Raw genomic sequence first — 24,946 nt, 5'->3', positions numbered from 1 at the left:
GGGTTCATTTCTTTTAACTTTGATATACCATGTATTTCACCTCATGCATTGACTGCTTCATTTATCTCACCTTCAAATTTAATTGCATAGAATTTTACAAAAGTTTTTGCTTGCCTTGGATTATTACAAGTCATTTCGGTTGGTCCAAGTAGGGTTCTTTTAAACATTGTAGCAAGCTGAAATTGAAGTTTATTTAATTTTCTAAGATTTGACTCAATATTTGATGTTAGTATATTATTTTGTTTATACATATAAAAGATGACATCGAATGGAATTGTGCCTTCAAAATCATCATATGCTTAGATCTTGTTCTAAGTTCGAGTAATATAGTTCAGTGCAACCTTTGGTAGTAAGTGATGAAGACAAAGCCGGAGAAGCTTCTAAAAAGAGAGAATTGATAACATTTGTATCAAAGCAAGTGGCAAAATGGATTTTTAGAAATATATATTTCTTGAAGTACTTTCTTAAGGTTAATCCATGAGATACAAATTAATTGACTTTTTACCTAAATGTTGCATCAATTTTTTTTCTCTTTGAAGAAAAGGATGTGTCAGAAGCAACCATGTAGTAGTAGGGGTGTTCAAAAAAGTCTAACCGGTAATCGATATAATCATTACATTTAACATGTTAATTAAATGAACAGTTAATACTAAACGGTTTAGCTTAATCGAACCACTAATAGTAATGGTTAACGGTTAAGGTTAAAGTTAAGGTTGTGAATTTTGATAAACGGTTAATTGATAATAAATTAAGTTTATAATTATATTACGAAATGTATATATTTACATCGGTGTAAGAATGTGTTAAGTGTTACATTTTTTTATTTTATTCACTTACACCGATGTAAGTATATGTTAAGTACTACACTGTTTTGTAGTATGAATTATGAAACTTTAAATGTTATTTTTTTTAAAAAATAATTGTAATAGGTGAACGTTAATCTATAATTGAATCGTTAATAACAGTTAATCATTTTTTAACGGTTAGGTTACAGTTAGAAAAATATTGTCACTGTTATAACAGTTAACCGACCTTTTAGACTAAATGATACGATTAACCTTCTATAGACAACCCAATGTAGTAGTAGTAGCAGCCGCCTTATTAGTAGTGGTAGTCTCATTTGTGTAAGAGTTCTTTATGATAATAAAGATAAATCTTACGAGTCTTTGTAATTATAGAAGTTTATCTTTAAAGTCCTATTAGAAGTCAGCGGCTAAGTCTATTTAAAACTCTTGTAATCTTTTACTTCATAAATCATATATTTTTTTTCTTGCGTTAGCTCCATTGTTCTTTCCTTCTCTCTCAATTTATTCTCTTAGATTATAATACGGTATCAAATTAGGTTTTTTTCACGGTCAGAAATTTTTTTTCATCCATTAAAATAACCATACTAGTTCAACTGAGATAATCAACCCAATTGCGTATGAACCTGCTGTCGACAATGCTACTGTTACTACAAGTGAATTGCAAGGAGATCCTAAATTTGCAGCCTGAGATGAACCAAACTCAGAGATAATGTTCTGGTTGTGTACCCGGATGCTGTCATAAATTAACGATATTTGCATATGTTGAACATACTTTGATATTTTAATATACCAAAAATAATTAGTGATTTTAAGTAAATTTTAAAACTATATTTGATACATTTATTCAAATATAAAATTAACTAAGCTAAAAAATCCATCTTTCTCTTTAAATATTTGAAAGTTTTTCTCAAATACGAGAAATAATTTTAGAACAATTTTTTAAAACATTTTTTTTTTGAAGAATTTCAAACTTTAATCTAATCGAAAATGTTTTTTAAGCATTAGAATACCGATAGTATTCCTATGGTATTGATGCTAAAGAATTTAAAATCATCAAGCAGTATCGATACTACACAAGGTAGTACTGATACTACCTATTGTTTTTAAATTCTAAAATACTAAAATTGTATTGATACTTCATCTAATACTGACTACTTATAATAAGAGTATCAATATTTTTCTTATGTTTTTTAAAACTCATAATTTTAGTATACAAAAATTATATTGGTATTTTAGGAGTATTGATACCACATGAAATAGTATTGATATTATCCTTCCCAATAGTTATATTTTTTATTTAATACATGTAGTACCAATATTTAAGACTAGTATTTTTTTAAAAGAGTATCAAGAATTTGAGGTATAATTCTTGAAAGAGTTTGTAAAATTACATTTTATCGTTGCTACAAATAAATAAGTTTATAAAATCTTTAGTATAAATAATTAAGGTAGTTGACACAAACTTAATTTAAAAGTCGAATTACTTAAAATTCTTATATTCAATCTTTTTTATTTTCCCCAAACTGTCGTAAATATTTTTATTCGCCCTCTTCAAATGTTACAAGTAGTAGACTATCAAACTTAACGTCGAAAGGATTTATCATTCCTTACTTTTATACCACTGTATATTTTTATGTCTTTTTTGTTTATCCAAAACCCAAATTCTCGTTTATTTAAGGGTTGAGACAGACTTTATTTTTATCAGGTCTCTAAGATTTTTGAAAATTTTATTTTAATTCAGTTCACCGATAGAAAAATAATTTTAAAGCTTAATAAAAATAAATAATATTTTTATATAATATTATATTATTCACTATTAAAATAAAAAATACTATTATAAAAAAATTAGTCTTTTGCTCATCCATCCCTATTCCTTTCTAGCTTGGCATACGAAATCAATGCCAACTCGATCTTTTCACAAGAGAAACCCAAGATGTATAAAACACTAAATTAATATATTATAACCACCAAGTAACAAAAAGTACATTTCTTCACTTGGAAACTAAAGTTGATAGTCAACCACTGAAACTGAAACCCCATAATATTGGCATTCTACTTAAATCAAACCCAAAAATCATGCACAACTTTCTGAGGTCCGTATTCCCTGTTAACCTTGTATGAAACTATCAAAAACATGTCATCTAAACGGTACAAATATCAAGCCCAGACCCCACATAACTCTTGTAATACGACTTGGATTTGGTAATATATGCATCCTACCTAAATATTCTTCATGTTGCCATTTGGCTGACATACAGGCAGCATCTCCGGCAGCCGCACTTGTGGGCTATGGCGACTTCGTGATTCACCATTTTTGACAAAATATGAGTAATAATGGGTGAAAATGGAGTCTGTTAACATTCAGGGATATGAGTGTTGTCAAAAGCACAACCTCCCATGTCAAAATTTAAACAATTTACCTTCCAAGGCAAAATCAGCCACATCTATGAATCCAACATCTCGTCTTGTATCTCATTTGGGGCAATGAGCCCCGGGATTGAAAGCATCCTTTGTCTCTCTTTTTCCCTCTGTACTGCAGCCTCTTCTGCGTAAAGATCTTTATTGTCCTGAAGAATGTACAGCTCAATTATCAGCTCCGTCATCAAAAGCAAACCACATAGAGGTTGGAAATTTATTGAACTACGTTAATTTTTAACTCCACTATGAATAACATAAATCTTTAAGGTTTTAAGCCAATAATCTCCCCCCCCCCCCCCCCCCAATCAAGCTTTTACCTGAGCTGAAAATTCTTTTGATTGCACAAGAAAGTCCCGTATGTGATTCTTAAATGTTGACAAGTCATTTCTCGACTCGAATAGTCCATTCACAAATTGAGTGACCTGAAACCCGCATAGATCTGATCATCAACTTGGTAGATGAAACACTAACTTGATTGCATATGAACCTGTTATTTTACCTCAGCTGCAGTCATGTTAGGGAATGATGTACTAAGAAGTTTTATCGTGTGCTCACCAACAAAAATTTCATTATTTGGATACTGATATGGAACCGTAGCGGCATCCCACAGGGCTCGGTCAATGAACCACTCTCAACCTGAAAATAACTCAAATAACTAAAAAGTAACATGGATCCAAAACCAAAGTAATTGTGGCAAAGTAAGATACTTAACCAGGCAGAACAGCTGCTGTAAAATCAAGACCTGCAACTTGAAGCCAGGTTTGTGAAATGTGTCAGTCAAGACAGCAAAACTTTCCTGCTCAATTGTCAAGAAGTATGTTCGGTAGAACTGGTTACAAAATTCAGAAGCCTGCCAAGTTGTTAAAGCCAAAAACTCAGCATCTTCCCCATTTATCAACCCAGTCATCAAATACGAAAAACAGCACCACTAGCAGACCTGAAAGTTTTTCAGCATCTCCAATAGTAGATTTAAACCAGTTTCTGCAATATTCCTCTCCGTGTGCCGAAAAGCCCAAATGATTGAATCCATAACGAGTTTTAGTTGCTGAGGAAGATGCATGAAAAACAAAAATTAGTAATAAACAACAGTTGCATTGAAACTCTTTCAAGCATCCAACAGAACAACAGCAGAATTACATTATCCATTCTTGGCTTTAAATTAAAGCTCAGAAAAGAAAGTTCAAGAAATATTTCATGTTTTTAATTAAAGGATAGCCGTAGTAATCTGCAAAACGGAGAATACATCACCAACCTGACTTGACAACTGAAAAAGTGCAGGGAAACAATGTGTGGCAATGGAACGAAGCAATGAAAAGAATTTGAGGCGATGTTCTGGGTAATCTTCAAAATTTTTGGTTATCATCTGCAGGTCATGGTAACATGAAATTAAAGGCAAAGCAACTTAAGCATAAACCTATGCTACATCGGCTCTTCATCTTCCATGAAGAACAGTGTCCAAAACTATTCAAACATGGGTATTGGGCTACAATCTCCCATATATGTAGAAAACTTAGGGAAATTGAGCATAAGAGTATCTGACACTCACCCCGAATTGTAGTAACATAAGACCAAACTAGCTTTAACTGGCCATCAGCATCAGACTTTCAGCAAGAATATTATCAAATATTGCATTTATGACATGTTGAATATCACGCAACTTCAAATAGAAAGACCCCAGATTTTGTCAAATCTCAAGTAAATGAGAAAATTATCTAGAAAAATCCCACCATTAAAAAAATAAAATAACATAATACAGTTTTTGAGGTAGCTTCGTTTTATACAGCATTTTATTACTTCTTGACATGCTTGATCTGATAGTCTCTCATGACTGCACCGTCGTTTTTCAATGATCTGGTGAAGGAAATTGGGACTTCTAGGTTTGAGAAGGGCTTCTTGATTCCTAGGAGCTGTAACATGGAGGCAGATAAATTAGTTAAGGAGGGGATTGGTTGATAGTTACGGCCTTTTGTCTATTTATCTTGCCTTAGCTAAGTTGGATTTGGTTAAGTTAGTCTTTGTTATTGCTGTTTAAGGGTGTTTTGTGTTTTTTTTATGGGGTTGTTTTTATGGTTGTATCTTTGGTATTTTCAAGTTTAATGAAATCTAAAGGTACTCTTTTCCCCCTTCCACTGATTAAGGAACTTCTAACACCTCAATTAATCAAGAAGAGGGTTTTTAACGAGGCTTATAATTCCTATAAAAAAATATTAGAATTCCTTTTCAAGATGCAAAAAAAAAAAATATAAATATATAAATAAAAGACTCACCTCCAGTGTGCACTGGAAAACAACTTCAAAGATACGGGGAACATCATCTATCATTGCAGCTTTGTACCTGCATGCACAAATAACAGAACCAAAATATAAGATATGCAAGTTCTCATACTAAAATTGAGAACAAAACAAAAAAAAATACTATGATAAATACAGGGTAAATTTTGTGATGCTTTGGGCACGTTGCACTTAGCCTTAAATAATTTAACATCTAAATAAAGCTTAGAAGAGTTCCAATACACCAATGAAAAAGGTCAGAGTATATGTGAATAAAACACCAACATAAAAAATAAAACTATTAGCACTAAGGGAATAAGAAAAGGATGGCAATTCCAAGGGCGCCATCATTAGAAAGATTACTGTACAAAGATAACAAGAGCTTCCAACATCACTTTTTAGCTGGATCTTAGAAGAAAAATGAAAAGCAGACATAAACGATTGATAATAAGCACTTATTAATAAATGCATCCTAATCTTAATCCCTGAAGGATCAAGAAGTGCTTCATGTACTCAACAAGTTGTTGACTAATGTTAAATAGTACATTAACAAATATGAAAGACATATGGTTAAGATAACAAAAACGGGTGAGAGAAAAGTTGAAAGGCAAGATAGATTCCGGTGAGGTTTGGAAGGTGTTTGTTGACAATCTCAGTAGGAGAGTATCTAGACGTGTACTAAGGGAAATTTTTTCGGCTCAGGGAGCAGTGGAGAGAGTTTTTATCCTAAATATAGATTTTCGACTTTTGCATTTGTTCAGTTTGAGCGGGAATCTGGTTTAAAGCGAGCGATAGATATGTTAAATGGATCATTGATAGATGGGAAAAGGATTTCAGTTGGAGTTGCAAAATACAATGATGTTCGTCCAAGGATAGCAGGGAAGATCAGTCCAGTAATTCCGGCCCCAGATTTGACTGCAGCAGGACCTTCAAAGTTGAAAGCGACAGATTTTACCAGCAGGAATATTTGGGATGAAAGATCGTATAAAGATGCTTTATTGTCTGTAAGTATGAGAAATAATGCAATGGGGTATTCGGAGCTTCATTCTGAAGGGAGTCACAGGGAGAAAGCAAGGAAGAATGTTCTGGAAATGCATATTCCGTCTAAGAGCTCGAGTTGGGTCAAAAGTTCTTTAACGGGGATTGTTAAGCTTTCCTTGGATTTTAAGTCAGTTAAGGATTTCTTTGATAATGAAGGTTTTGAAGTTCAGATTGCTGGCTGGGGTTATGCCAGGAATTCTTGTGTTATCTCTTTTAAATCCCACAAAGATATGATGGAAGCATGGACAAAGAAGAAAGATGTGATAAGCTTGTGGTTTGAAAGATTGACTCCTTTATTGAACGAGGATGGAGTTCCTATGGTTTTTATCAGGTTGAAATATTCGGGATTCCTCTGTTATGCTGGAACGAATCCTTCTTAGAACGAATAGTTGGGAGATGGGGAAATATGGTGGAAATTCATGATTCCACCAAGAACAGGGAAGATCTCACTTCTTTGAGGATTCTTCTGAGAGTTGTTAGCCCGTTTTGATGTGCCAGAATTTATTACTCTTGGATCCTATGGGAGATCGTTCAGAGTCATCATCAAGATTGGATCGGTTTATGATGATTCAAAGCCTTTTTTCAAAAATTCTCCAGTGGTCGGAGTAGTTAGAGGAAATTGTGGTGAGCTGAGGTTTGAGGACGAGGAAGATAGGGATATGTCAGAATTTGAGGAGAGTTCTATCAAATCAGCATAGAAATGCAGATAAAAGGTTGACTTTTGGATAGATGAGGGAGTTCTTTATGGTTTTACAGAAACTGAAGGGGAAACACATTCTCCAAGATTTACCAAACATGCGAAGAGAATTAGAAAAGAATTGTCAGGTTCACAGAACGTTGGGAATAACAGAGGAGGAGAGTTTGCAGGTTTGGGTATCAGGAATTCAAATATTTCGGCTAATGGATCACAGGCCCAATCAGATGATTATGAGCTGTCTGGACTGGATTGTTATAAAATAATTCCTTCTGGGCCAACTTACACAATTAACAAGTTGGGTAAACTGGTTGAAAATAGAAGAATAGCAAATAAGAGCAGTGATATGAAATAGTTAAAAGGGTTTCATTAAAAAGTCTGATTTATTTGGCAGTGAAGACAGTGAGGCTAAAGAAACTAAGTCATTGTTGTTAGTTTCTAATTCAGAATTATTAAAAGGCCATTCCAGAGGTTGGTCGTTGACAGTGCATAGAAGCTCGCATTCTTCCAAGAGTGTGCCTATAGAGAAGAGGAGAATGCTATGTTATAGTAGAGTTTACAGAAGAAGTAGGGAGAGGAATTACTAGCATGGGAATGAACATAAAGGAAATATTGTTAATGAGGTTGTTTCAGATTCAAAAATGGTAGAAGATAATTTTTTTCTCATCTTTTCAGCAGATTTCTAATACAGCAGGGCTTAATTTACTAGATTGTGAGGATCCAAATTCAGTCCTGGAACCTGGTGGTGGAGGTTTAGATGGAGAGTCTGTAGGATGTGATTTGGATAAACAACATTTTCTCTCCAATTCCCGTTTGACAAGTAGAAGAGTTAAAAGATTATTGTTTAGGGAAGTTATAGATCAAGTCAGTATTTCTACAGCAGTTTCTTCAGTCTTCTCAGACCTCTTAGATGAAGCAGTTGCTACATGGCAAGTTAGTCAGATTTTGGGGGTTTTCTTCAAGCAGGGAAAGGAAGCTTTTTTGGAAAAAATAATTAACTTAGAGAAAGGCTGTAATATGGCTAATTGTGAGTCATATCGGGGTTTTGAGATTGTTCTGTTATTATTCATGAAGGAAAACTTAGCCATAATTACATGGAATATAAGGGGTTTGGGTAAAAAGGAAAACAGAGAGCGGTGCAGAGATTAGTTGCAAACTCTCATCCTTCTTTTCTTTGGTTACAAGAAACCAAAACAGAGAAGATACAAAGGACTTTTCTAAGAAGAAACGGGTTAAATGGTTTTCAATGGGTTGTTGAATCGCCAGCTATTGGTTCTTCAGGGAGTTATTATGTTGCTGGGATGATAAAGTTTTTGAGAGGGAAGATCATTTCATAAACAGAAGATTCATTGCAGTTACAGGAAAATTCAGATTTAATCAGTTCAGAAGCATCCTCATTAATGTGTATGGGCCTTCTGTGGAGGAGAAAAAAGAAAGCTTCTTTGAAGAACTTAGTCAGTTCATTTCGGGACAGAATCTACCGGTTTGTGTTGGAGGGGATTTCAATGTTTACTTGTGTAAAGATGAGAAGATGGGCAGAGCTCATAATAGAGTCTCAATGAGGATTTTCTCTCACTTTATTCAGTCTGTAGGATTAATCAATATATCTATGGAGGGGGGAAGGTTCACTTGGAGTAATAACCAAGATGATCCCACTTTTGTTAGATTGGATAGATTATTGGTGGATGGACAATTCTTGGTTTCTTTTCCTAAGATTATTCAGTCTCTTATTCCTAAGTCCATCTTAGATCACAATGTCGTATTGATGAGTGTTCATAATAGTTAATATTTGCTCGTTATTTCTTCGGTTTTGTGGATTTATTGCTGTTGATTTGGTCGTGTTGTGCTTGTTTTCGTACAGGTCATTGTTTTCCAGAATTTGTGACAAAACGGGCGAATTCTGCATTTTTTTTATTATTTGATCACGGCTGGAGACATGGGCACGACTCTGGGCACGACGCGGTATGACGTGGCAGTTTCTAGAAATTCCAGTCAGCGGCGGTTTCTAGAAGACTTCTTCCGCACGCCTTCTGGAAGATTGACGAGTAGAGTTGCATTAGGAGACTAGTTTAAGTTTGAATTTAAATTTAAAAATAATTATCTTTTGTATTATTTTATTATTTTCTTTGCTTATCCTTTATGCTTTGAGAGGCTATAAATACCCACTTGGGGTAAGCCTAAAATCATCATTCAGAATACATTCTTCTTTTCTCTCTAGTTTTTATAAAAGTTTTCTCTTTTCCTTTTCAAGTTCTTTTTATTTTTCTTTATTTTCAAGTTTTATTTTTATGCTAAGTATGACTTTTGTCATGCTTAGCTAAACTTTTCATAAGCCGAGAGCTGTCGCGATGATTCAATTCCAACGGGAGAATTGAAACGGTCCCTTAATATCTTCGGAATCTCTCTCTCAATCTCTGCGCTTATTTTTTCAAAATCAAAACAGTTTTCAAAAATTGAAGATTGACTTTGGTCAAGAAGTTGTTACGATTAAACGTGTGGGAGGAAGATTCGATTTATAGAAAGCCATTCGACTTCCTGGGAACACACTTGGCGAGATAGCTTCGCCAAGAGGGAATTGAGATCGGAATTGACGGTTATAGAAACAACAATCCGAGTCGGTCGCCACGAACTTAAACGGTATTTGATCTACGACAATAGATGTTGTTAGAATCAACTACCGAAGTTGGAATCAAAGATTGCCTTGGGTATTCGGTATACAAGATAGAGTCACAAGGATAGCCCTTGTAGACAAAGTAACCGACGTGAATCCCGAAGAGAAAATCTTATTCGATGATCTAAAGGAAATTGAATCAAAGCGAAGCTTGAGGCTACTTTTACCGTATTTATTCAAAATCTTCATCTTCTTATTTTTACTTTAATTACTTTTATTTAATCACTTTATTATCTTTTACTAAAATCCCCCCATTTTTACTGTTTCACGCCTGGCATAAATAATTCAGACAGAAATTTATAATTTTCTAAGTCCCTGTGGAATTGACCCTTACTTCTCTTTGCTACGCATTTCCTTAATTTATTGATTGAGAATAAGGAATTATTTTGACAACAAAACGACAGCTGTCAAATTGGCGCCGTTGCCGGGGACTTCGCCAAAGTTACTAATTTTTGTTTGTTTTTGATTTATGACCAGGACTAATCCGGGCACATTAGTGGAATACAACCAGGAGATCGAAGCTGAAGCTAAGAGACTCCACGCACAGACACTTCGGGAAAGAAGGAGACAACAATTAGATCCAGAATAAAGATCAAATTCAGGTAATACAAATCCGATGGCCGAACCTACTATTCGGGAGTTAGCCGCAGCACCCACTGAACAAGGACATATGTGCATTAATTTTCCCCAAGGCAAAACTCCATACCAGTTGAAAACCGGCCTTATTCATCTCCTCCCTATATTCCGCAGATTGACAAACGAGGATCCACACAAACATCTCAAAGAATTTCACATGGTATGCTCTAGCATGACACCACAGGGAGTAACCGAGGACCAAATAAAACTTAGAGCTTTCCCTTTTTCCTTAGCCGACTCGGCTAATGAGTGGTTATTTTATCTTCCTCCTAATTCTGTTACTACATGGGCTAATATGACTCGTCTTTTTCTTGACAGGTTTTTCCCTGTAGTAAAAGTAAGTGAACTACGAAGGAGAATACTTGGAATCAAGCAACTTGATGGAGAGTCGCTCTACGACTACTGGGAGCGGTTTAAGAAGTTATGTTCTAGTTGCCCACAACATGGGCTAACCGAACAAACACTCATTCAATACTTCTATGAAGGATTATCTCCCCTGGAAATGAAGATGATCGATACTGCTAGCGGTGGAGCCTTGGTGAATATGACTCCTACCGAGGCTAGAGACTTAATATCGATGATGGCTACAAATTCCCAACAGTTCCGCGCAAATAATGAACTTTCTCGAAGGGTTCATGAGATAAGTTCATCTTCCTTGGAAAGTAAAATAGATAAGTTAACTGAAGTCGTAAACTCTCTTGTTGCAGGAAAGACATGACAAAACCGATTATGTGGAATATGTGCACTACCTGATCATCCAACAGACGGTTGTCCACTGATTTAAGACGATGCAACAGCTCAAGTCAACGTAGTCGGAAACTTCCCGGGACCTCCCTAAAAAGCTTATAATCCTTACGGTAATACATACAACCCAGCATGGAGGGATCATATGAACTTCAGTTACGCGCAGAACCTGAGACCGAATCAAAGCTATCAAGCGAGACCTCCACCACAACAACAGCCGCAGAAGACATTACTAGAATCGATTGTCGAAAGGTTAGCACTATCCCAGGAGAAATTCCAGACCCGAACTGAAGCCCACTTCCAAGAGATGGACAAGCAATTGAGCCAACTGGCTCAAACCGTTGGGAGATTAGAGTCACAAGGTAAACTTCCGTCTCAAACTGAAGTGAATCCGAGGGAAAACGTTAGCGCCATCACCCTTCGGAGTGGTACAGTAGTAGCGCCACCTATCCCATCGGACCAAGCAGTCCAAAAAGAAAAGAAGACCAATGACGCAGGATCCCAGAATAAGAATGAAGAAGAACAAGTGGACGATCCGACGCCATCTCCCTATGACGTGCCACCATTTTTTCCATCAAGGTTAGTTAAAAAGGATAAAAAACCCGAAGAAAAGGAAATATTAGACGTACTTCGGAAAGTGGAGGTTAATATACCTCCTTGAGGTTATCCGAAAAGTTCCAAGGTATGCCCGGTTTTTGAAGGATCTCTGTACGACAAAGAGGAAGCTTACCAGAGTCGAGAAAGTAAGCTTAGGAGCGAACGTCTCAGCCGTTTTCCAACGAAAGTTACCACCCAAACTGAAGGACCAAGGTATGTTTGCAATCCCTTGTAAAATTGGTAAGGTTGAGATTAAACGAGCTATGTGTGACCTTGGTGCATTAATTAATGTAATGCCTCTATCTGTCTATAAAATGGTCACTAACGATCCTTTGAAGGATACAAAGATTTCGATACAGCTTGCCGACAGATCAGTAATCTATCCTGAAGGACTCTTGGAGAATGTATTGGTGGAAGTAAACGACTTGATATTTCCCGCCGATTTTTATATAATTGACATGGAGAATGAACGCACGAACACATCGTCCGATATTCTTTTGGGGCGCCCTTTCCTGAGCACTGCACACACCAAAATTGACGTGAGAAGCGGAATTTTAACTATGGAGTTTGACGGTGAGATCGTTAAATTTGACGTATATAAGGCAATGAGATATCCTGATAAAGTGGAAAGTTTAAATTTTGTCGATTCAATTGATCATTTGGTTGACGAATTTTTAAAGACTAATTTCTCTTTTGATATATGCAGGGAGCTGGAGGGTCATGATGAGAACGTGAATTATGATCATACAGAATTGAATTTGATTTCTTCTAAAATCTTACCTTTCGTTCTGTAGGCACCCGAAGTTGAACTTAAACAGTTGCTTGACCACTTGAAATACGTCTTCCTCGGACCAAACAACACTCTGCCAGTAATCATATCAAAAGGGTTATCCGAGGAGGAGGAAAAAGACTTGATCACGGTTTTGCGCCAAAACAAGGGGGCTATAGGATGGACCATCGCTGACATAAAAGGTTTGAGTCCATCTACTTGTATGAACAAAATTAAAACCGAAGAAGGCGCAAAACCAACACGTGAGGGTCAACGCTGGTTGAATCCACCAATGATGGAAGTGGTAAAAAAGGAGATACAAAAACTCCTAGATGCAGATATTATATATCCAATTTTGGATAGCAAGTGGGTAAGTCCGGTACATGTAGTTCCTAAAACAACTGGAGTTACTGTGGTTGAAAATTCTGAAGGAGAACTTATACCAACACGAGTTCAAAATGGGTGGAGAGTCTGCATCGATTACAGGAAGTTGAATTCGTTAACTCGGAAAGGCCATTTTCCTCTTCCATTTATAGATCAAATGATAGAACGATTAGCCGGTAAATCTCATTATTGTTGTCTTGATGGATTTTCAGGTTTCTTTCAAATTCCAGTAGCACCTGAAGATCAAGAAAAAACGACATTCACGTGCCCCTTCGGTACCTTCGCTTACCGACATATGCCTTTCGGACTTTGCAATGCACCTGCCACATTCCAAAGGTGTATGATTAGTATTTTTTCTGATTTTGTTGAGAAATGTATTGAGGTCTTCATGGACGACTTCACTGTTTACGGTAATTCATTCAAGGAATGTCTATTAAATTTGAAAAATGTGTTGCGTCGGTGCCTAGAATTTAACCTTGTTTTGAATTATGAAAAGTGTCACTTTATGGTTGATAAAAGTTTGATTCTAGGACATATTGTTTCGTCCAAAGGTATTGCGGTAGATAAGGCAAAAACGGATATCATACGTTCACTTCCTTACCCCACTTCGGTGAGGGAAATTCGTTCTTTCCTTGGTCATGCAGGTTTTTACCGTAGATTCATTAAGGACTTCTCTAAAGTGGTGCAACCATTGTGCGAGCTATTACAGAAGGATAAAATCTTTAATTTCGACCAAAAATGCCAACAATCGTTCGACGTATTGAAGGAAAAGTTAGTGTCGGCACCCATAGTCCAACCGCCAAATTAGGACTTTCCCTTCGAGGTTATGTGTGATGCTTCGGATGGAAGCGTTGGGGCTGTGCTCGGACAAAAGATCGGGAAAGAACCTCACGTTATCGCTTATGCATCCCACACCCTGGATTCCGCATAACGGAATTATTCAACAACCGAAAAAGAATTACTTGCCATTATTTTTGCATTAGATAAATTTCGATCATATCTTCTTGGCACTAAAGTTATTGTTTTCTCCGATCATGCAGCCTTGAAGTACTTGCTCAGCAAAAAGGAGGCGAAACCACGACTAATCCGTTGGATCTTACTCCTCCAAGAGTTTGATTTGGAAATCAAGGACAAGAAAGGATGTGAGAACTTAGTAGCCGATCACTTAAGTCGGCTTCCAATCACTGCGGTTGATTCTCCCATTCGTGAAGAATTCCCGGAGGAAATCTTGATGATGGCGCAAACATCAATACCTTGGTTCGCAGATATAGTTAATTACTTAGCTACAGGGAATGTACCATCTGATTTAACGAGAGCCGAAGTAAACCGCGTTAAGAGAGAATCTCGTTTCTTCATTTGGGATGATCCATATCTTTGGAAGCATTGTTCAGACCAGGTAATTCGTCGATGTGTTCCTGAAAGCGAGGTAAGCTCAATCTTAAATTTTTGTCATTCTTATTCGTGTGGTGGACACTTTGGACCGAAACGAACTGCTCATAAAATCTTGGAATGCGGATTCTTTTGGCCTCATATTTTCCGTGATGCCTACTTGTTCTGCAAAACTTTTGATAATTGTCAACGTGCAGGTAATTTGAGTCGAAGAAACGAAATGCCCCTTAATCCTATACATATATACAAAATATTCGATGTTTGGGGACTTGACTATATGGGTCCATTTGTTTCTTCTTTTGGCAATTGTTATATAATTCTTGCGGTTGATTATGTTTCGAAGTGGGTGGAGGCTAAGGCCACTCGCAACAACGATGCTAAAACTACTGTTCAATTTCTAAAGAATTGTATTTTTTCCAGGTTTGGTACACCGAGAGCGATAATAAGCGATCGTGGCACACACTTCATCAATCGAGTAATTGATGTGCTTATGAGAAAGCATGGAGTGAATCATAGAATTACCACGGCTTATCATCCGCAAACGAACGGACAAACGGAAGTTTGAAACCGAGAAATCAAGATGATTCTTGAGAAAATAGTTAAGTCAAATCGCAAGGATTGGAGCTTGAAATTGATTGACGCTCTGTGGGCTTATCGGACTGCATACAAAGGACCTATTGGCATGTCACCATACCGCCTTGTGTTCGGTAAGCCGTGCCATTTACCTGTCGAGTTAGAACACAAGGCGTATTGGGCCGTAAAACAGTGCAATATGGAGCTAGAAGCGGTTGGCGAAACACGGAAGTTACATATACAAGAGCTTGAGGAAATTCGGAGAGATGCTTACGAAAACGCAAAAATATATAAGGACAAAACAAAAGAATTTCATGATCGAAAAATTGTTTCTAAATCTTTTTCTATCAGGCAAAAAGTTCTTCTTTTTAACTCAAAATTAAAACTTTTTGCAGGTAAATTTCGGTCAAAATGGAACGGACCTTATACAGTAACTGGAATATTTCCTCATGGCGCAGTCGAAATTGAAGATAATTCAGGCACTCGGTTTAAAGTCAATGGACACGGGGTTAAGCCATATTATGCGAATAGTGAAGTTTGCTTAATTGAAGATCTCAACTTGGAAGAATCTGTAGTCTGAACCAGGTCGTCGAGCTAATGACGTTAAATAAAGCGCTTCATGGGAGGAAACCCATTGTTTTCAATTTCGTCATATTTTTTTTATTTATCTTTTCTTTTTGTTTCATTTTATTTTTATTCATACAAGCATGTTTAATTTAATTTTTATTTTTATTTTGCAGGAATCAAATATTTTTATTCAAACTTAAACGACGAGGATTTGCAAGATTATGATTCGAACAGTGCTAATTTCAGAGTTTGTTGAGCAGTAAATAGTCGAACAAAGCAAGAAAAGAGGAGAAGCCCAGCTGTGCGCACCGTTCCATTAACGGCGCACGTTAGCAAAACTCATAGAAGGGACCGGCGCACGTTAGCAAAACCTCAATTTTCTCTTTTCCCTTTTTGTTATCTTCCTGCCACCTATCACCCCAATCCCTTCTCATCCTTTTTTTATTTTACTATACCGTGGACCCCACCCTATCACCTTTTATCTACCTTTTTCAATTTTCAAAACACTTTATCATTAAAAACAAAAACCCCATATTTCATTCCAACCCAAACACCCACCCCCAACGCACGGCAGAGCCAAACTTAACCAAACTCTCTTCATCTCACCCATCCCCGATCACTCCCCTCCCAAAGCACGAAACCATCGCCTTCCTTCTACTCACCACCGGCGGCATCTACGCCTTGCTAACGTGTTTCATCCCCTCCATCCACGATGGTGCGCATGAGGAACTAACAACACGATGATGCCGAAGCTAGCACCAAACACTCCGACCACATCGTTCGGCGTTCACACTCACCGCCTCCCACCGTCCCGGACCTAGCATTGTTCGCACTCACCGTCTCTCTCCTGTTCGATGCATTCAGCGATTTAGCAAATACTTCGGAGGTAAATTTTAATCCTATTTCTATTCAATTATTACTCATCAAGTTTATATTTTTACAGGGGATTTAGATGTTGGTTCTCCACCAAAGACACCACCTGATGATGTTTCTAGTTCATGGAATCAACCCAGACAAACCACGTTTCCACCCCTGCGCCTCCCACCATGACCGTGGACGACATTAAATCCGGGGAGTACTTTATTCTTTCTCTTGCACTTTAATTTTTCGTTTTGAGGCAAAACGCTTTAAGTGAGGGGGAGTAGAGTGTAGGATTGAATTTCTCTTTGCTTATCTTTTGAATCTAGTGTGTGTTGGTTGAATTGGTCAGAAATTTCATTGATTGTCTTTATCTTGTTGAAAATTTTTGGAATGCTATGCTTGTTTGGGAACACATAATTGTTTAGGTTATGATATTCTTGATAATGGATAAGCATGAATTGTGATAAGTTGGTGTTTTTGTGATATTCCATGACTTCGTTGGTTGAAATGTGATTAGCTCAATGCATGAAACAATTTGGTGAGATTTGAGCCTTTACGAGCATATTATTTTCGCTCTCATTTTGTTTGATTGAGTATGTCGAATTTGGCATTGGTATTCTAGAACCTGCATGTTAAATACTGTCGAGATTACACATGAACATGATGCTTAAAGATGATTTGGGCACCTTAGGATTATCCATTTCGTTTCCCCACTAAATAGCCTACCCATGCATATTTTTCCTTAGTTAACCACTTTTGAGCCTATTCCCGCTTCTTTATGTTCACCATATTCATAAACCCAAGCCTTTTTTATTTTATCCTTCTTTTCTACCCTTTTCAGGGCAAGTGAATAATTTTACCATTGTATTCTCCATCGGGAAAAAATAGCAGTTCGAAAAGAAAAGAAAAAACTATTCGGGAAAAAAAAACGTAAAAAATGGAAAACGAAAACAACAAAGAAAAAAAAATGCATTTCAAAATGAAATTTGTTGTTTGATATGTTGTCTTTTTATCTTGTTGTGCTTAATGTTTTGATGGAGTTGAGATTATTATTTGTTAGTTCCTTGCCTTGAATATTTATCCCTATGTTTAGCCGTTTCCCCACCTTTACCGAAGCCCCGTTACAACCAATAAAAGACCCTTTGATTTATGCATCTTGTTCTTATTAGTAGTGGAGATTTGATTTACTTGCAGGCCTATGGTAATATCGTGTCAATTCTGACATTGAGCGTTTCTTTACCCCAAACACATTGAGTGATTTGAGTGAATCCCGGTAAGGTGTTGAGTTATGAACATTGAAATTAATGAATGAATGGATATTACAATTGCACTTAACTTGTTCCAATTGGTGATGTTCAATTGATTGATTTCTTGACTTGAATAGTTACTATGGTCTCTACCTTGTTTCCCTATATGTGAAACTTGAGAAAGAACGTTTAATGAAGTTTTTGACTGATTTGGTTAATCATACTTGAGGACAAGCATGAGATAAGTGAGGGGGAATTTGATGAGTGTTCAGAATAGTTAATATTTGCTCGTTATTTCTTCGGTTTTGTGGATTTATTGCTGTTGATTTGGTCGTGTTGTGCTTGTTTTCGTACAGGTCATTGTTTTCCAGAATTTGTGACAAAACGGGCGAATTCTGCATTTTTTTTATTATTTGATCACGGCTGGAGACATGGGCACGACTCTGGGCACGACGCGGTATGACGTGGCAATTTCTAGAAAGTCCAGTCAGCGGCGGTTTCTAAAAGACTTCATCCGCACGCCTTCTGGAAGATTGACGAGTAGAGTTGCATTAGGAGACTAGTTTAAGTTTGAATTTAAATTTAAAAACAATTATCTTTTGTATTATTTTATTATTTTCTTTGCTTATCCTTTAGGCTTTGAGAGGCTATAAATACCCACTTGGGGTAAGCCTAAAACCATCATTCAGAATACATTCTTCTTTTCTCTCTAGTTTTTATAAAAGTTTTCTCTTTTCCTTTTCAAGTTCTTTTTATTTTTCTTTATTTTCAAGTTTTATTTTTATGCTAAGTATGACTTTTGTCATGCTTAGCTAAACTTTTCATAAGCCGAGAGCTATCGCGATGATTCAATTCCAACGGGAGAATTGAAACGGTCCCTTAATATCTTTGGAATCTCTCTCTCAATCTCTGCGCTTATTTTTTCAAAATCAAAACAGTTTTCAAAAATCGAAGATTGACTTTGGTCAAGAAGTTGTTGCGATTAAACGTGTGGGAGGAAGATTCGGTTTATAGAAAGCCATTCGACTTCCTGGGAACACACTTGGCGAGATAGTTTCGCCAAGAGGGAATTGAGATCGGAATTGACGGTTATAGAAACAACAATCCGAGTCGGTCGCCACGAACTTAAACGGTATTTGATCTACGACAATAGATGTTGTTAGAATCAACTACCGAAGCCGGAATCAAAGATTGCCTTGGGTATTCGGTATACAAGATAGAGTCACAAGGATAGCCCTTGTAGACAAAGTAACCGACGTGAATCCCGAAGAGATAATCTTATTCGATGCTCTAAAAGAAATTGAATCAAAGCGAAGCTTGAGGCTACTTTTACCGTATTTATTCAAAATCTTCATCTTCTTATTTTTACTTTAATTACTTTTATTTAATCACTTTATTATCTTTTACTAAAATCCCCTCATTTTTACTGTTTCCCGCCTGGCATAAATAATTCAAACAGAAATTTATAATTTTCTAAGTCCCTGTGGAATCGACCCTTATTTCTCTTTGCTACGCATTTCCTTAATTTATTGATTGAGAATAAGGAATTATTTTGACAACAAAACGACAGTTGTCACGTATTGTTACAAAATGGTGGTTTTAATTGGGGAAATAAGCCTTTTAGACTCTTCAATTATGTGACGGAGGAAGATGATTTTGAGGATATGGTTTGTCAAACAATTACAGATTGCAAAAAGCGCAAGAGAAAATCGAAAATTCTTAGTATTTTGAAGAACTCTAAATTAGCCATCAAACAGTGGGCAGGGAAGAAAAACAAGTTTCTGGGAGCTGCAATTTCTGATTTAAAAAAAAAATCAAAAGCTTGAGGAGGTAGCACAGCAAAGGCATGACAGTTCGATTCAGGAGATTGTTGATGAGTTAAAGGCGTGTAGAAGAGAATTGTGGAGACTTCATAGAATTGAGGAGTAGATTTGGCATCAAAAGTCTAGACAAAGGTGGGTGAATGATGGAGATCGAAACACAAGATACTTTCATACTTGTGCATCGGTGAGGAGAAAAAAAAATGCATTGATTGTTTTAAAAGTGAATGGGAATTTTACACGAGACCCAGATGTTATTAAAGCTGCTGTAAAAAATCACTTTTTTAAAGTTTTCAACGAGAGGTCTACATTGGAGGTTGAAGATATAGGGTTGACTTTTCCTAGTATCTCTTCCGAACAAAAAGGTTTTTTAGAGAAGGTTTTTTCCGAGGAGGAAGTGTGGGAGACTTTAAAGTCTTGTGATATTAACAAAGCTCTGGGACCGGACGGATTGAACTTGGGTTTCTTTAAAAGGTTTTGAATTGTGCTAAAGGATAACATTATGAATTTTTTTCAAAAATTCTCTTTGGGGAAAGAATTGAAGCATGGTATTAACCATACCTTTATCACCCTTATTCATAAAGGGACTAATAATGGGTGCCTTGATGATTTTAGACCCATAAGCTTAGTGGGAGGAGTTTACAAAATTTTACCCAAGTGTCTTTCAAGGAGGCTTAGAAGTTGTATAGGAGATATCATAAGCCCGACTCAATTTGCTTTCATACTCGGTCGACAGATTTTGGATTGCTCTCTAATTGCAAACGAGGGTATAGATTATTGGACAAAGAAAGGGCTAAAGGGCTGTGTATTTAAAGTTGATTTCAAAAAGGCTTATGATACTATTGATTGACCTATTTTGTTCAAGGTAATGGAAAAATTGGGATTCGGCTCTACTTGGATCAGTTGGATTAAAAGGTGTGTTACTACAGCTTCGATTTTGGTGTTGGTTAATGGGGTTCCAGTGGAGGAGTTTCCAATGGTAAAGGGGCTAAGATAGGGTTGTTCACTCTTTCCCTTATTATTTAATCTAGTAGGGGAATTGTTGAATTTACTAATCCTAAGGGCGGTTTCAGAGGGATTATTTTATGGTTTGAAAGTTGGTAAGAAGGAAGAGTCTTTTAATTTTACACACTTACAATTTGCGGATGATTTAATCATTTTTGTGGGGCTTCGAAGATGTAGATTATGAATGTGAAGAGAGTGCTTAGAATGTTTGAGGTTATGTCAGGGTTGCAGCTAAATCTCAAGAAGAGCATACTGTTTGGAGTAAACATATCTCTAAAGGAGATTCAAACTTGGGCAGATTCCATTGGCTGTGCAGTGGGTAGTTTTCCCTCTAATTATCTAGGCTTGCCTCTAGGTGCAACAAAGAATTCCTCAGTTATTTGGGAACCGATGGTGCAAAATTTTCATTCAAAATTAACAGTTTGGAAGGCAGCGACTTTATCACTAGCTGGAAGAATGGTTTTGATTAAATCTGTCTTATGCTCACTGCCCACATATTTTATGTCAATGTTTAAGATTCCAGCTTCAATCCTTAAGGCCCTCAATTCTATTATGTCTAATTTTCTATGGGGAGGTGGCAATGGTAAGAAGAAAATCCATTGGGTTAAATGGGCTGAAGTGTGTAAACCTAAGAATGAGGGAGGGTTGGGAGTACGTAATCTGAATTTCATGAACAGAGCTTTGCTAGGGAAATGGTTCTGGAGATTTGAAAATGAGAGGAATTCTGTTTGGAGGAGATTTATTTGTTCTAAATACAGTTTTGATTCCTCTAGGTTATTGTTTGACAGTAAACTCCCAGCTTGTACTTCTTGGCAATGAAGATCAGTGGTTAATATTTATTTCAAGCAAGATCCATTTGGTTCTAATTTTTGTTCCTTATGTATCTTTCAAGTTGGCAATGGAAGGCACATTCAATTTTGGCAGGACATTTGGGCAACAGATTATCCGTTACAGGCCCTTTTTCCAAGATTGTTCTTGATTGCTACTAATAAATCAGGAAAACTATGTGAGTTTGGAGATTTTCATCCATCGGGTTGGATTTGGGATGTTCAAGTTAGAAGAAATTTAAATGAATGGGAGATGGAACAATGGTGTAACTTGATGAGTACTATTTCTTTTGTTTCTTTGTCTAAGGAATCCAGTGATGGCTTGATTTGGAAAGGCAGTGGGGATGGTATGTTTTCAGTAAGTTCTTGTGTTAAGAAGTGTGTTACTGGTTCTGAAAAGGTTCAATTCTGGATGAAGGTTGTTTGGAGAGGATTACTACCACCAAGAGTTGAAACATTATTGTGGCAAATTGTGCAGCAAAAGCTTGCAGTTAAAACAGAATTGGCAAGAAGAGGAGTTCAAGGAATTGATGATGTTTTATGTCCTCTTTGTAAAAAGTTTGAAGAGTCTTCCTCACATTTATTCTTTTCTTGTTCGGTTGTGTGGCATTATGGAATAAATTTTTAAAATTGTGGAGTTTTAGTTCTGTTCTTCATGAAGATGCTAAAACTTTTCTATTAGGATGGGAAGAGTTGAAGCCAAATTCTGCTATATGGTCATTCATTCATGGGGTTGTTATTTGGACCATTTGGAAAACCATAAATTTTATTGTTTTTGAAGGGGGAAAGTTGGATTAGATTAAATTATTCTTTTTAGCAAGAGTCAGGCTTGCATCTTGGTTCCTAGCTAAGTATAAAGATATCTCAATTCCTAAAGACTCGTTAATTTCGGAACCTTTATTAGGAAATTTTCATTCGTCCTACAACTTCCTGAAGTCTTTTATTATTCCCTGGTGTCCTCCTCCTATAGGCTTCATTAAACTAAATGTGGATGCTGCCACTAGTAGTGATTGGAAGAAAAGTGGATTGGGAGGCATTTTAAGGGATCATCTTGGTGCAATATTATGAACTTTTCAAGAGTAAGAGGGTCCGAGTCCTCCAACTTTGAAGGAACTCAAGACTATTTAAAGGGGAATTGTTTTCGTCTCTTCTATCCAAGGGAAGGAAAACTTTCGATTGATTGTAGAGAGTGACAGCAGGGTTGCAGTGGACTGGATTATTAAAGCTGATTCTTGTCCAGCTGTGTATGCTTTTATTGTTAAAGATATAGTTGTAAAACTTAGGTTTTGTGGGAGAATTGTTAGACGGGTTGCAAGGACAGCTAATATGGAAGCTGATGCCTTAGCAAAGGCTGGTATAGGCTGAATTTTATGTATTTTGATTTTTCAAGTGGCTACTTGTAAGGGTTATTGGGTTTTCTTTCTCTAGGTTGTAATTCCTACTTTATTTAATAAAGTTCTAAGGCACTCTTTTTCATCTTCCGCTGATTAAGGAGTTTACACATAAACTCCATTAATCAAGAAGGTGGTTTTTAATGAGGCCTTCAAAACTTATAAAAAAAACAAATATGAAAGACTATGAAATCGTTAACATACTTGTTTATTATAGTAGCAAAAAGTGACAAAACTTCACATTCTCTAGCATCAGGTAAATTCCTGGCATAGTCACCAAGAACTGGATCCATCATTGGAGGCACAAATTGTTTCCCAATTTGTGATTGATCTTCTGCCTTGTCCAAAAATGTCTCAGTGAGCTTAAGAGTCTCCCTCTTAACGAATCTGCCTCATAAACCACAATAAATAAGCGAGAAATTTTTGGATGGAACAAAGAAAAAATAAGGATGTCTGTAAAAGTCGGCCTCACCGTAGAAGTTTCACATAGGATGTTTTTGAAGCAAAGGGTCCTCCTTCTACAATACTACTTGATATAAGCTCACTGTACATTCTGTCCAATTAATTACAACATATTGCCCATATTAGCAAGAGAAATTATTGCATTTCCACTCTCAACCTTGCATTTTGAACAACTAAAACAGATCTACCTGTATACATTGAGCATGTCCAGGAATATTAAAGAAATCTGAGATAAGAAGTATGTTCCAAGTGAACTGGCCACGCTAGTATTTGTCTGCAAGGTGAAGAGTTAAGTACCACGAAATCCCAATAAGCATTGAATTATAACCACAGCATGCATACATCACAAATAACAAGTCCACAAGGAAAGAAAAGCTCTAATCCACCAACAAAGAATCCAATCAACAGATACATGGACAAAAACTATTAATTTATCATAGCAATTAAGAATCCTCCCCTCCATACAAATGACAAATTTTTAAGAATGCATACAAACAGACGAAAAAGCATATTTTTATCCTTCAGCAAAAGGCAGATTCCTGCCAACAATATGAAAAAGTTACCTAGGTGAACTATGCTCCATAAAAATGCAACAGAAGAAATGAAGAAAACACTTCATATAAAATAAGAATACATGCAGTATGTTTAGCACAGTTCTTATAACATCCTGATCTTTAAGGGCATCAATGCTTTGACGTGACTTCCCGATAATTTCACCCAATTTCTGCTTAACAACCAACACCTTAAGAAACAGACCGCTAGAACAACCTCGGAACATTTGAATGCAATGACACAGAATCATGGACACACATGAGCGAATAAAAAAGGGTAAACTGTTCCTCTTATCAATGACAAACCTGGTTGGGGAGCGCCATCAGTCTCTGTAAGTATTCATCTCTCTTAAAGGAATCAGGTTCCGCTTGAATCATATGACCAACCTTAAATTTAAAAGGAAAATAAGCTCAACCAGAAACTGAAAAAACATGTAAGGATCTGAACAGTTCAGGCATAGAAAAAAGGCATACGGATTCATAAAAGGTATGAATATGATGAGGCTCTAGATCAGCAACCGTTGCTGCAAGAGCAGATAGAAGTTCGGACACAAATGGTTCATTTTCTCCAACCTGAATTAACAAGATAGAGTTTTCATCAATATAACTGGTTTTAATATGGCATCCGCACGCACACATATAAGAAGTTATAACTATAGAGGCAAAATGCCTAAAATACCTGAACAATAACAAATTTTCGCTTGCATTTCTGAACAATTTTCAAGAATGTGTCGCAGGCCATATCCTGAGGCACCCAGCATGTTATATTAGGACCTAATAATACAAACTAATAGCCAAAATCTTGTATTATCAGCAGCAGCAGCAAATCATAATATAATTACATCATCATTAACACATTTAGATAAAAGGTGATGTTTAACTTATTGGTATTGTAACACCCCCAACCCGTATCCAACCCGGATACGAGTCCGAAGTGTCACATTGACTTTTCAAACATTTATTCGTATAAAATAGTGAGTAATTTTAAAACTTTTATAACATTTAACTTATTCAAAACGTTTACAAATATATATCAGAGTTCATACAATTTATATCTTTAGACTACATGCCAACTACACTCTATATACAGTACATATATTTTCTAATCTGACATTTGGTAAGGAGAACTGACCTGTCTTGCCCCGCATTACTCTTTACTCTTCTCGAAACCTACGTGTGAAACAATTACACGCTAAGTCGTTGACTTAGTGAGACATATAAAA

The 24,946-nt window shown here is 36.5% G+C and overlaps 1 pseudogene; it reads right to left on the bottom strand.

Moving 5' to 3' along the window:
- Window positions 1–3,218: 3,218 nt before the first annotated feature.
- The window catches only part of LOC120150607, a 58,900-nt pseudogene continuing 37,172 nt past the window's right edge, over window positions 3,219–24,946 (bottom strand).

The sequence above is a fragment of the Hibiscus syriacus genome, unplaced genomic scaffold, assembly GCF_006381635.1.
Source record: "Hibiscus syriacus cultivar Baekdansim isolate YM2019G1 unplaced genomic scaffold, ASM638163v2 tig00111022_pilon, whole genome shotgun sequence".
Taxonomy (NCBI): domain Eukaryota; kingdom Viridiplantae; phylum Streptophyta; class Magnoliopsida; order Malvales; family Malvaceae; genus Hibiscus; species Hibiscus syriacus.
This window is presented reverse-complemented; position numbering and strand designations above follow the sequence as displayed.